This window comes from Caretta caretta, chromosome 6 (assembly GCF_965140235.1).
Source record: "Caretta caretta isolate rCarCar2 chromosome 6, rCarCar1.hap1, whole genome shotgun sequence".
Lineage (NCBI taxonomy): Eukaryota > Metazoa > Chordata > Testudines > Cheloniidae > Caretta > Caretta caretta.
The window spans coordinates 60,693,782-60,708,579 of record NC_134211.1 but is presented as its reverse complement, the minus strand read 5'-3'; the positions used below and the strand labels follow the sequence as shown (position 1 = coordinate 60,708,579).

The following is a 14,798-nucleotide window of genomic DNA, read 5'->3' as shown; positions in this document are numbered from 1 at the left end:
AGGTGATGCTTAGGCTAATGGGGGAGCAAACGGACATGATGAAGCATCTGGTGGAGCTGCAGGAAAGCCAACTGGAGCACAGACCCGTGCTACATCCATTGTACAACCGCCTGACATCCTCCCCAAGTTCCATAACCTCCTCATCCAGATGCCCAAGAATGCAGCCGGGGAGGCTCCAGGCACCCAGCCACTGCGCTCCAGAGGATGGCCCAAGCAACAGAAGGCTGTCATTCAAACAGTTTGATTTGCAGTGTGGCTACAAAAAGGAATGTGGCCTTGTCCTTCCCTCCTCCCCCACCCAGGCTACCTTGTCAGTTATCTCCCTTTATTTTTAATTAATAAAGAAAGAATGGATGGTTTCAAAACAATATAGTTACTTTATTTTGAAGGTGGGAGGGAGAGTGGTTTGGTTACAGGGAATTAAAATCAACGAAGGGGGGCGGGTTTGCATCAAGGAGAAACACACACAATGGTCACACCATAGCCTGGCCAGTCATGACTCTGGTTTTCAAATCCTCTCTGATGCGCAGCGCACCTTGCTGTGCTCTTTTAATCACCCTGGTGTCTGGCTGCTCAAAATTGGATGCCAGGCGATTTGCCTTAACCTCCCACCCCGCCATAAACGTCTCCCCCTTACTCTCACAGATATTATGGAGCACACAGCAAGCAGCAATAACAATGGGAATGTTGGTTGCGCTGAGGTCTGACCTAGTCAGTAAACAGCGCCAGTGAGCTTTTAAACGTCCAAAAGCATATTCTGCACTTGTTCAGCCTGTAGTTGAATTGCTCCTTACTACTGTCCAGGCTGCCTGTGTACAGCTTCATGAACCATGGGAGCAAGGATAACTATTGGCATTTCAACATCCCCAATGATAATTTTGTGGTCTGGGAAGTAAGTCCCTTCTTGCAGCTGCTCGAACAGCCTGGAGTTCCTAAATATGTGCGCGTCATGCACCTTTCCCTGCCATCTCACGTTGATGTTGGTGAAACATCCCTTGTGATCCACCAGTGCTTGCAGCACCATTGAGAAGTACCCCTTGTGGTTTATGTACTGGTTGGCAAGGTGGTCCTGTGCCAAGATTGGGATATGCGTTCTGTCTATTGCCCCACCAGTTAGGGAACCCCATTGCAGCAAAGCCATCCACTATGACCTGCACATTTCCCAGATTCACTACCCTTGATAACAGAATGTCAATGACTGCATTGGCTACTTGGATCACAGCAGCCCCCACAGTAGACTTGCCCACTCCAAAGTGATTCCCACTGACCGGTAGCAGTCAGGCGTTGCAAGCTTCCACAGGGCTATCGCCACTCGCTTCTCAACTGTCAGGGCAGCTCTCATTTTGGTATTCCTGCACTTCAGGATGGGAGAAAGCAACTCACAGAGTTCCAGGAAAGTGGCCTTATGCATGCAAAAGTTTTGCAGTCACTGTGAATCATCCCATACCTGCAACACTATGCAGTCCCATCAATCTGTGCTTGTTTGCCTGGCCCAGAATCGGCGTTCCACTGTATCAACCAGTCCCACTGCTGCCGTGATGTCACAGTTGCCAGAGCCCTTGCTTTCAGGAACGTCTGTGTCCATGTCCTCATCAAAATCCTCCTTGTGCGGGTGTCTCTTAGCCCGGTTCTGCATATACTCCAGGATAATGTGCGAGGTGTTTACAATGCTCACAACAGCAGTGGTAACGGTGAGCTGAGTGGGCTCCATTCTTGCCATGGTATGGCGTCTGCAGGAGAGCAGAGTTGCAGCAGAAGTGGTGGATGATGATGGTTAGCCGCACCCAGGAAGACCAGAATGGATTCCCCGAGCTGCAGGAGAGCAGAGTTGCAGGGGAAGCAATGGATGATGACGGCTAGCAGTCCTACTGCACCGTTTGCTGCCAGCAGCATCCAGGACACAGCCACAGTGTCGGTGAGCTGAGCTGAGCGGGCTGAACGTTTGCCGTGGTATGGTGTCTGCACAAAAAAAGATGCAAAACTATTGTCTTCCATTGCTTTCACGGAGGGAGGGGCGACTGATGACATGTACCCAAAACCACATGCAACAATGCTTTTGCCCCATCAGGCATTGGGAACTTAACCCAGAATTCCAATGGGCAGCGGAGACTGTGGGAACTATGGGATCGCTACCCACAGTGCACTGCTCCGTAAGTTGATGCTAGCCACCGAAGTGAGGATGCACTCCACTTAGTGTGGACATACGCAATTGACTGTATAAAATCGATTTCTAAAAATCGACTTCTATAAAATTGACCTAATTTCATACTGTAGACATACCCTTAGACACCTACCAAGACGGGGTGGGCAAACTTTTTGGCCCAAGGGCCACATCTGGGTATGAAAATTGTATGGTGGGCTATGAATGCTCACAAAATTGGGGGTTGGGGTGTGGGAGGGAGTGAGGGTGGGACGGGGATCAGGGCTGGGGCAGGAGGTTGGGGGCATGGGAAGAGGTCAGGGGTGCAGGCTCCAGGCAGCACATACCTCAAGCAGCTCCCAAAAGCAGCAGCATGTTCACCATCTGGCTCCTACACATAGATGCAGCCAGGCGGCACTGCGTGCTGCCCCATCCACAGGCACTGCCCCTGCAGCTCCCATTGGTTGCCGGCCAACGGGAGCTGTGGGAGCGGCGTGGAGCCATGGCATGTGCAGAGCGGGGCAAGCCTCATACCCCACTCCCCGGCAGGAGCTCGAGGGCCTGATTAAAATATCTGAAGGGTCAGATGTGGCCCCTGAGCCGTAGTTTGCCCACTCCTGTACTAAGAGGTGGCCTGATTTTCAAAATTGTTAAACAGTTGCGGCTCCCATTGAGTTGAATAGGAACTGGAGTTGCTTAGAACCTCCGCAAATCCATCCCTTTTCATTTAGTTGCCAAAAATGGATTTAGAAACGCTAACTTTAGGTACCTAGGTCTGAAGATTTTGGCTGAAGGCCCTAGACAGAACTTCATGAGGGGCCCCAAATTAGAACAGCTATAGATCAGAATGTACTTCTATTGACAAAGCTTAAACAGTTCCTTTCTGTACTATATCTGGCTTATCTCAGTGTTGGCTTTCATCAACAGTAAAATCAGCCATAACATTTTATTTTTAAAACAAAATTAGCCACTTTTTAAATTTAACCTATTTTAAAATATGCCCCCTTCAAAAAACAATAAAACAACTGGCAAGATATTTTGGCAGTTTTTTTACACTAACTGTATCTAATTTGATAATATGCAGGGCTCCTCTTTGACTTGCTTGCAAAAAAGGACATATGAAAAGGATTTTTTGTTTTTGTTTTTTAGCAAAAAATTCACAATTATCATGAACCCGGAATTCCTAATTTTCTTTTTTTTCTTTTGCTAAGAAAGCAATAAATAGATCTCAACAGATGGGCAGGCACTTTAGTCCAAAGCATTCCTAAGGCTGTTACTGCTTATAAAGTTTCTTATAGATATCCATGGGAAGTAAAATACTTACAAATAAGAAGTACCCTACATACTCCACAGAAATTCATATATAACACTATACTTGTATTGTGTTAATGGGATTCATTTGTAATATATTATCTGAATCAAACAACAATATTGAAATGTTTTTGAATTAAAGTAAAATAAAGCACCCTACTAACACTGGTTGTCAGTAGTGGCATGTGTGTGTGTCCTCTCTGTGAGTTGTCCTAGCTCTGAACAGGTAGCTGGTTCAGCAAACCTCGAGAGAACTGCCAAGAAAGACTGCAAACTTGGTTCAGTGGCAAAGGCGCTCAACCAGGTTTATTGCCGACAAAGCATGGTACTAGCACTCCATAGATTCTGCAGGTACACTAATACATGTATGCCTATGACAATGGGATTAGCAGCAAGGACTTCCCACTGCCACCTAGGCCAGACAAAGGGTTAAGGCTAGGTATCCCAACATTTATAGACTGAGACAAACAATATGGGATAAACAACTTACACATCTCCTTACACATTTCATTACATGTTTGTTACCTCCTCTTGTACCTTTCCCCCGATGTTATAGACAAAACATTTCCCCTGATGTTACAGACAAAACTATTTGTCTTATCTTGTGCTAGGTTGGGGTGTCCTTGTGTTAGCCTGCAGGAATGTGTTTACATATTCAGTGTATTTTAGCAATGCTAGAGGTACCTATGCCAAGTTCATGTACCAGACATTGAACTTATAGGCATTTGCTTTAATGCATGGTCTGACTTTGGTTCACAGTCTCTGATTCAGGCCTCAGGTCTTGCACCAGACCTAATGGTCTAGGCTCTCTCTACTACAGCTTGATACTAAATTTTATTGTGTACTCTAAATATTACAATATTATTCCAAAAGCAGTTGTTTTACACAACCAAATATTAAATAAAAATGTTTTGTATTTTGACTAGTTATAAAGATTGAAATTGGCTTCCATTTCTATCAGTCTATTTTAGCTTGACCTCATACATTAAAGGAAGGAGAGGTGTGATCAATATTTCAATTGTAGCAAGCATGTGTTATCACCCAAAATATGCCAGGAACTGAGAAAACACAGTAGAAGACATCCCCTGCCCTGAAGAACATACAATCTAAGAAGGTTAAACATTTTACGTCAGTACTGTCCCAGTGTGAAGGGTAACATTTGTTTAGGTCAATACTGTCCCAGTGCAGTGATAGGGGTGCTATTCAATTAATTAAATGAGGCTGGGGTGCTGTACTGTGCTGATTTTTGGATTAACTGATATTTCAGTTTGTCAAGGCTGAATCCCCACTCTGTCACTCCGAGTGCAGGAAGTGGGGGCCCACAAGGATTTTAAAAATTAATACTTGTCACTCCAGACTTGTATTATACTCCCAAGGTTACAGCTTCTCTCTGACCTTGGCTTGGTAAACGCTGCCACCACCCAAATGCAAAAAAAAAACAAAAAACCCCAACCTTTTGAACCCAGAAAGGAGCACTTGGGAATTCCTCCCTGTGGGGTATCCTCAAGCCCTCCCCCACCGTCCTCCAGGGAAGAGCTGAGAAAGAAAACAAAGGAAATTAGCTGTGGCTAGCAGCTAATCAAACAACATGCACAAACCTCTTAGGACACCAAAAATCCAAACCTGTTCTTAAAAAAGGTAAATTTTATTAAAAACAAAAAGGAAAAAAATATATCTGGAATTTAGGCTTTTTGCTAGATCTTAAAAGAAACAATTACAAAAATTAAGCACCCAAAATAGCTTTCTTGGGGGTTCAGCTTAAAGGTTACAAGCAAACAAAAGCATCAGGGGTTAGCACAGAGGAGATCCACAAGCCTTAAAAAATAAACGGAAATAAACCTGATCGCATCTAGCTAAATATTCTGATCTACTTACACATCTGGAGTTCAGATAAGTAGTTCTAGGTATGATCTGATGATTTATGATCATACGTGGCTTAAAGCTGCTTACAGCATTGTTGCTCTGTCCCTCCAGTCCAGAGAACAACAGACAAAGGGAAAGTTTCTTTCCCAAATTTAAAAGTTCTAGCCTTCCCACTGGCTCTTTTGGTCAGGTGCCCACTCCTTTTCTTTTACCTGTGGGCTTGTTAACCCTTTACAGGTAAAGCAAGCAGAAAACAGACACCAAGAGAAATTTTACTGCTAACTTGCTGGCGGGGTATTCATAAACAGGGGCTACCCCGCTCTTCATTTATCATACAGTTCAAAACAATTACAGAAGTGAGATGCTAATATTTGTGGTTAAAGATCCCATGATGTTTTCTTCAAGAAAAGGTTGTTATCCCATGTATTCTAGCTAGTTTCAAGCTTGTATAATCAGAAGATAAAAATGAACTAACTATTCCTAATAGGTAATTGATGAAATACATTCCTTCCCTTTTTTTGTTCACAAAATGTCCAGAATAATTCTTATTTTGATGTGAAATTTGTGAATTTATTTGGAAAATGTTTTCACTATATGTAGCTCATCAGCAGTTTGTTGTGAATATTCATTATTTGTATTTTTAAATTCATTCTGTGTTAGTTAATTACATAAGTGGTAAAGTTTCTGTATCATGACTGGGTGACTTATGTAACTAACCAACACACTGCAAGTTTCAAACATTACATGTGAATATACAATTTCAAATATATTTGTTGACCATTTAAGCTTTCATATTTAAAACACACTTTTTGCAAGTATCAGTAAAGCTTGATTGTTTTTGACTTTGAATTAATATCAGTGGAAAATTTTTCCACTGCTCACTCAGCTCTAGTAATTACATTCTGCTGACCTAGATTCTCCTTGCAGTTTAAGTTGAATACAATATTCTTCACTTCATTTTCAAAACTGTTTTGTAGTGTTGTTGTGAGGTGTGAAACAGCTGTCACAATCCACCCCAGAGATGGCTACATTTCAGTGGTTGGTGAAGTGATTGTACAGCTTATAAAGTACTTTGGGATCTTTGATGAAAGGTGCTGCTGAAATGTATGATTTTCATATTCCTTCTAATGCTAAACAAAAGTCAGTCAGAGTTAAGCCAAAATTGTCAACATTCAGGGTTCAAAGTTAGGCATCTATGTTTATATTCATGTACCAAAACATAAGTGATTTGATTTTTCAAAAATACAGAGACTCTGCTGACTCCCATTGAAGTTAGTGAAATTTCAGCACATTTAAAAATCAGGCCACTTATTTAGGTGCCTAAATATGTATTCAGATTCCCAACTTTAGGCACCCATTTGGCAATTTTGACCCTGGCTTCTCGGTGCCCAGGTGTTTTTTTATTTTTTTTATTTGTAAAATCTGCATCATCTTCCTTATGGGATTTTATGAGGTTTAATAGTGGTTTATAAGGTCCTCTGAGATACTCAGATGAAAGGCATTTACAAAGGCAATGTAGTTTAGCATGATTTCTGTAAACATTGATATGTATAACCTTGAGCAGACATATTGGTCCAGAATTACTTTGAAATAATAGTTTTCCACAATGAGTTGTTTTAAAAAGCCTTAGTGACCTAGCTGGATTCCTAGAAAGACAGATAGCACCTAGTAACTGGGAATTCCTATGAAATTCTAGGAAAGGCTGGATGAGCAGTAGGTAGCAAGAACTCAGGGATGTTCTCCATCACAGCAGTGGTGGGACAAGGTAGGACTCTAGTGATGAACCAACCTGCATCCCAACTAACTGAAACCTTCATTGATCTCTGATTTATGATGTTTTCCTGCAATTAAGAAACCCAAGTCTTGGGACAAGGTGTGTTTGGAACATGTCTCCTGCAAGTGGAGAGGGAACCAATATAAGCCCAAGTAGTCAGTACAAGACAAGTGGGCAGCAATGGGTGGGTGGGTCAGAGAAAGGAAGAAATTCATGGGAAAAAAGAAAGAGTGTGGTCGTCATATTTTAAAGGGAGGAATGCTGTGGAAGTACTAGGGAAGATGATAGTGGTCTGGAGTGTTGTTGGGGGGGAGAAGACAGCTTTGGGAATTAAGGGAAGGTCTGAAGTACCTCAGAGGGGAGAGAAAGGGCTAAGGAACTATGATTAATTTAATAGTATCACCCGGATTCATTGATTACCTTATTTGAAATGTTGTCAGTAAAAACACTGGAGTGTGTATATTGTCAACCTCACTTTTGAGAATAGGGAGTAAGTGTTTTGCATCCCTGATCAAGTTCTCTTCTTCATCTGCCATTTCTGTTTTATGTATTTACTGCCTCTTCTTGTTTTAGAGGATTATATAATTTTGATGAAATATCCCTTTATGAATCAATCTGCATCTCACATATCTACTGGAGACCAGGGTATTTCACCAAGCTTTTTTCCACATGAATGTGTGAATTCATTCCTTTGAGTTGGCTTAGTATTTATTTTTCAACTTCAGCAGTGATTTCTGGCTCTAATTCATTCTGCCTACACAGCAGGTATATATTCTCCTCTTGGCCTCCATTGCCAGCAATCTGCTGATGACACTCAGCTGTATACTTCTTTTTCCAGAGACACAACCAACATCATCACCGGATGCCACAATGCCTGCAGGAGGTCAACACCAGGATGAAGACCAGCTGGCTCAAACATAACTTACACAAGACAGAAAAGATGCTAATCATTAACCTTACCTCCCATCAAAGGTATTTGTCTCCCATTTGTCAAAGTAACGCAAAGGTGTGGAGGGATCCTGTTCAACTTGGACCTTTGCAATTATCCTGTGAGACCAGGTAGCACGAGTTCATGGATTTTGTCTTCTTCCCCCTTCAAGTTGCTCTAGAAAACTTCTCTCTTTCCTCCCAGATAAAGATCTGTCCATGGTGATCCAGAGTCTGATTGCCGAATAAACAAACAACCTCCTTGCTTGTTTATACATACATATTCTAAGCACCATCTCTTCTGCCAGGGCAGAGGGCAAAGCAGGAGACTCTCAAAATCTACCATAGACCTTATCAGAGTAACCTTATCTGGGAAATGCTTAGATACTACAGTGATGGAAGCTACAGAAGTCCATAAGATGGTCCCCTATCTAATTTGCCTGTGTAACTATCAATTATGTTAATACCAAAAGAACTCTTCTGCTTGCTTATTGGATGGGCATCCATAATCCTTTAAGAGAAGCTATTCAAGGGGCTAGTTTTTACTTGGTAGCACATGCAAAATAATTTTGCAGAATTCCTTACAGGTGAAGTTTTTGAGCATTGAGGTTCTCAGCCTGTATCCTTTTATGATTCTAGTCTTCCATTCACAACTCCTCCTCACATGTTGTCCAGAATCCGTTGGTTTAGGTCCCAGTGCTCTTTGTAAGATCCACATGGAAAGTGGTGTAAAGGTTTATAAGGAACTCTTGACATCTAAGAGACTAATAAATCTGAGGATATCACCTTAATTGCTAGTGTGCAGTGCATCTGTGTCTCAGATAGATACTCACGTTATATGAATCGATTTTCATGATTGGAATGCCTGAGACTTACTGAGTGTAGAGATTAGGTCAATTCTTAGTCTTGAAATTGGTGACTCCTAACATGACCAAGAAGATAGAGGTTGCACCGTGGACACTGGAACCATATTTGACTCACAGGTTAATATCTGAAGGGAGCTTTATCTTAATTTTTCACCATACATTTTCCCAGAGATTTCAGTCTATGGGCATAACTTGGGCGTTGTGCGTGGTTTTATGTTGGGACTATAATGATTTTTATTTCTTACCCTCTAGTTTCAGTAAAAATTCATCCAAATACTGGTCATTGCTTTGCTAACAGAGACTGATTCAAACTGGACATTCTGTTTCTCACATGGCTGAATCTGTTTCCTGTTATGTACCAACTGTAAACTCTTCTTAGATCATAATACCTTGTAGGCCAATGGTGAACTGATAAATAGTCTAACAACAGAGGTTTGGATCTACAAAACATTTCCATGATCTGAACAGGATTTTACTGTGTCTAACTTTTGAGAATGTGTCTGAGCCAGACCTCAAGCAACAAATGACACATGCTCACCCATGATTTGATAGTTGGAAAGCTTTCTATAATATCAAGCCTGAAAGCCAGAATATCATTCTACTAAGTATATAGAATGTGATAGAAATTAGCAATGGTAAAGTCTTATTTAGTCGTTAGAGAAAGGCCAGGTCTTGTATTCTGTATTCAGCACTTTCTTGGCTCTGATATTAACTTCTTCTGGTACCTTCCCTGCCTTCATTTCCTCTTCTGCAAAATGGGAATAAAAATAGTTCCCTACCTCACAGCTGTTGTTAGTCTTAGGGCTTGTCTACACTATAAAATGCTACAGTGGTGCTTCAGTGTAGACACTACCTATGTTGATAGCAGGGATTCTCCTGTTGGCATAGGTAATCCATCTCCCTGAGAGGCAGTGGCTAGGTCAATGGAAGAATTCTTCCATTGACTTAGCGCTGTCTACACAGGGACTTTGGTTGCTTTAACTATGCTGCTCAGGGCTATGGATTTTTCACATCCCTGACTGATGTAGCTAAACCAACCTAATTTTCCAGTGTTGACCAGGCTTAAGTGTTTGTAGAACACCATGAAAACGAGAAGCATGATACAGTCCATCCCTTTTAGGAGGCAGATATAGGATTGTTTGCTCCAGCATATTCTCCAGTGCTTTCTCAAGTCCAGTTTTGAATGTCTCTGTTATGAAGTGTTCATCATTTCCTTTGAGAAACTATTCCAAAACCAAGTAGTTTTCTCCATTTGAAAGGTTTTTCTGATACTTAAACTAATTTTTCCTTTTCTTAATTTCATTCTTTTATTTCTGTGCATATCTTCCTCCCCCCTGCCCTTTGCTTTCCCAAATAAAGAAAACCAAAGGCCCAGAATGAGGGCTCAAGGAGTTTCCTGCTTCATTTTGTCCTGAGGCAATCCCATCCTGATGCCTGACTTCACAGGGCAAGTTGGCTCTGTGGAATTCGAGAGCAACCCTCTGATTTCTTAAGAGGCTGGAGAAAAGATTCTAGACTTTCCTATCTGTCTTTGTTTAGGAAATAAATTGAGGTCTAAATGAGAGAGGTTGCAGCTGATTAGCATGTATCTTGTTAGCAATTACGAGAGCTGGATGAATAATTGATTTTTAGGTTTGCTGGCCAAACAAAAAATCCCTCTACAAAATATTTGGTTTGGTTCCAAAAATCTTTGGGTTTTATCAGCAAATTGAGAAAGTCCATTTTGCACCAGTGTAAGTTTTGTCTTTATCTGTCCCATTTAGAACATTTAGCCAAGAGGTTAGGGTGCTTGCCTGAGATGTAGGAGACCTAGATTTGAACCCCACTCTGGAGCAGGGATTCAAACCCAGATATTCCACATCCCTGGACTGATAGCTGCACACAGTTTGCTGACCTGAAACTATTGGGTCAGCTGAAACTTCATTTTTTGGCGAATAAGCTATTCATCTGAAAATTTCATCCAGCTCTAGCAGTCACCACTGTGGGAACTGACAGATGATCCATGGAGCACAGGGAAATAAGCTGCTCAACAATTAAATGTACAAAAGACAACACGTAAAATGTAAGACGACTTTCCTTATTTATGTTTAACCTCTTGACCCTCCTTGTTCATTTTTCTCAATCTAGTTCCTGGCAGGGCAGATTTAGCATATTTTGAAATAGTTAATCTTACAAATATTCAATCAATAAAAAACTAAGTCAGGAAAATTCAGTGGGGCAAGCCAAGAAACAATAAAAATTGTGACAGTTAACAAAACCAAAAAAAAAAAAAAGATGGAGATAACGTGATGTGGGCCACTCACCTCTGTTTTGTACCTTGTATCATTTTTTCCCCCTCTCTTTTCCTCTTTCTTTGTCTTTATAGTGTGTCAGCTCATCAGGGCAGGGACTGTGTTGTCTTTTGTCTTTGGAAACTGCTGTAATAAATAACAACATCACCATCAACACTGCACAAAGTGTAAAATTAAGACCATCTTTGCCCCAAAGGTCCTACAGCTTAAATTCCTGCCATTTTTACTGAGATATAGGAACATTGTTTCACAGAGTTTTAATGATTATTTTTTAATGATTATTTTAGTTATTGACGCTTGGCAACATCTGTGCAGTTCCCATTGGTGTTCATGGGAATTGCACATGTTCATCAAGGGGAAGAACGGACTTCAAGCTACTGGCCATGAAACAAACAAAGAGTTCCTTTCAGGTTGTTAACTTTACAGATTGCATCCATTCATTCATTACACCTTAATTATTGCCCCAGGGCCTGTAGCAGCACAAGTCCAGCAAAGGGCAAAGAGACCCTCATTTCATCTTATGGAAGCACTGAACGTTGCACAGCTCCCTGCTCAATGGAAGGGAAAGCAGAGGCTATTTATAGATGTGGCCTAGGGCACACACAGAGAGCTGCAGGCAAGCACAGTGATGCTAATTAGAAGCCAAATAAAGCTGCTGTCTGAGTGAATCAGTTGGTGAGTCAGCAAAGCATCTGCAGAAGCAGCAGCAGACACAGCTGTTGCTAGGATACAATGGTTGCAATACAGAAATGTAGCCCACTTTGGTTTTTCCTAATTGACAAATTTTTGTTGCATTTTTATCAGGTCTAAAAAAAGTGAAGAAATTATACATTTAAATTGCTTGATAAAGTGAATTTATATTCTACCAGGTGGGAAATCTTCGAGGACTTAAAAAAAATCCTTATAAAAATATTATAGCACAACTAGTGCCGGAGCAGTCACTGTGATTTTTTTTTTAAATAAAGGAAGATGATGAGAGATCAACACAATTTATTCAGAACTTGAGCTTGATAATGAGACATTTGAACAAGCTTAAGAGTTTATAATGTCAGAGGGACTATATCTTTGAAACTAGTGACAACAAGGTGTGGGAAGAATTAAAAGCTGGGAGGGATGGATTGGGAGTGTGTGTAACTTCAAAAACCAGTAGGAGAGCACTTCAGTTTCCCTGGACACTCAATAACAGACTTAAAAGTGGCAATTCTTCAACAAAAAAAAAACTGTTTGGCGGTGGCAAGTGCTGGGAGGTAGGCGGATGCAGCACGCTCGGGGAGGAGGCAGAGGAGGAGGTGAGGTGAGCTTGGCTGCTGGTGGGTGCAGAGCACCCACTAATTTTTCCCTGTGGGTGCTCCAGCCCTGGAGCACCCACGGAGTCGGCGCCTATGGCTGCCAGCAAGCGTGTCTTTGTTTTGTGGGCAATCACAGACCTTGCTGAAGCTGGTGGGTGTACTAGCCATCTTTCATCCAGGCTAAATGAGGGATCAATTAAATGCCCCTTTGTTTAGTGATTGTTTAGCTGAAACAATACAAGCCACCACCCAAGGCACAGACCAGCATGGGAAGGCCTAAGTGAAAACCCATGGGGTTTCCTTGGAGACTGATAGCAAACATAGGGCCTAGGGCATTGATTGGTGGAGCTTTGTGTGTCTGACAGAAGCAGACAGAAAGCCAGGAGAAAGCAATAGAAGCTGGTAGGTTGGCCATGGGAGAAAGCCAAGAGAGTGAGCTTTTTTAGGGCAAAGTACTGGGTGGAAGACTGGCTTGGATTTTTGAACAAGGAGACTGCCTCCTATTGTTAGTTCCTACTGTGTTCAAGGAAACAAAACTTTGTGTACATTCTTTGTAAATAAACAGGCCTGCACCCAAGAAATACCCGACTCTCATAAATTTCTCTTCCTAATGGAAATAACCTAACAAGGTCTCAAACACTGGCTAACTGCTCTGGCCAAAGGGCAACAATACTTTGATACCTGTTTTCAGTTCAGACAGACATACTTACATGTTATTTAAAGTCCACAGGAGCAGTTATGGAACCCATGCTCCAGACTTAAAAGAAAAAAAAAGTGCTAGAAGGCACTTCCAGGACTTGTGGTAAGTAATAGTAAATAAAAAAGATAGAGTGCTGGAAAGGCGTTCTGGAGCATTCCAGCACCGCTTGACCCCGTGTGGAACTTAATGAGAGTCTACATTAAGCTTACTATCTCTAATGACTTGCTAAATCCACAGCAGGTTATGTGGACCGTAGAGCAACAGAGAGGCACAGCTGGGAGGGGAAGCAGAAATCAAGGTATGGAACCTGACATAGTAGAGAAGGCTGGAGCATACTGAGGATCTGAGGAGCTAGGAACCATGCAGAGCTCCTAAGCCCCCCACATGTTCCCTGCTTCTTCACACCTTGTGCCCTGTACAGCTCACTGCTCCCTGGCTCACCTGCTCCCAGTGCCATGGGGAGCTTAAGAGCTCCACAGGATATCTTGCTTCCTTGGCTCCCATTTAATTTAATAAACATTTAAAATGAAACAGACAAAGTGTTCCTAATCTGGAGTTCAGGCTGAAAATGTATATCAATTACTTAAGGGTAAAAAGCCTTGCCAGACTTATAATTTAATAAATAAAACAAAACCCAAGCATTAGAAATCCAGGAAATTTGAGTTAAGTTTAAATTTAAACTAACCCTAAATGCTCTATAGTTATGAAAATGCACAGTTAAGGCAGGGAAGCACCCTTAACTCTGCCTCCATAGTGTCAATCGGAGTCAAAAATAGAACCTTATTTGTCTCACTGGTTGTGTCTAGTGCTCAAAACATGGTAAAAAGTAGGACTATGGGTACCAGAGCCACCCCACATCTCTCTCCCTATTTCTCATTTCCCCTAACTCCCTATTCAGTTAACCAGACTTTCAAAGCAAAAGCCAGGTCGCACTGTGGTAGATACCACTGGGTGGGAGTCTAGGGGAACTAGTATCCCAAATCCCAGACTCCTGCAACACTCAACCTTCCTCTTTCAATCATTTCCAGAGCCCTCCAGGTTATTTTCCACACACAGGAAAACACAAAATTAGAACTTTAGATTACTTTTAGTTTAGTTTAAAGAGTACAAGCAAAGAACAAGAGAGAATTTTCACAGTGGGAACATTAGGGTAAACAAAATATTTAGATGGGAAACTTCCAAGGAAGCCCAAAGGTCCTACTGGAAATAGTTTTAGTTGCTCAATAGAGGTCACTCATCCCTTTGAGTCAGGACAGAACTAATGTCCCAACCTGAGTCTATAGAGCAGTGTACTGCTCAATGTGAGAGACTGTGCATCTTTTAGATGAGATGTAAAACTGAGATCCTGATTCCTGACTGCATGTGATCATTAAAGATTCTCACTTTTTTTGTAATAGGGGGTTAGTTCTGATATTCTTGCCAAAGTCTGATGTGGATACTTATATTTTGTCTATCTAAATTCCCCAGTATTGTTCACCATTTGCCCTAAACTATTATGCACTGTACCAGCACTGTTAAACTACTACCACCATCCATCCAAGAACTGTTGCACTTCAGTGATGGTCATCATTTCTATTTGGCACTGTCGACGGGGCAAGTGCTCCCCATTCACTTTTGGAGTTGGCTAAGGGTTGTTT

At 41.7% G+C, this 14,798-nt stretch overlaps 1 long non-coding RNA gene across 1 annotated transcript; it reads right to left on the bottom strand.

Moving 5' to 3' along the window:
* Positions 1-403: 403 nt before the first annotated feature.
* Positions 404-13,219, bottom strand: LOC142072346 (uncharacterized). The gene is made up of 3 exons (XR_012668741.1): positions 13,172-13,219; positions 11,185-11,298; positions 404-1,959 (listed from the first exon to the last, which is right to left on the bottom strand). It is a non-coding gene; the product is annotated as an uncharacterized LOC142072346 (long non-coding RNA).
* Positions 13,220-14,798: the final 1,579 nt, after the last annotated feature.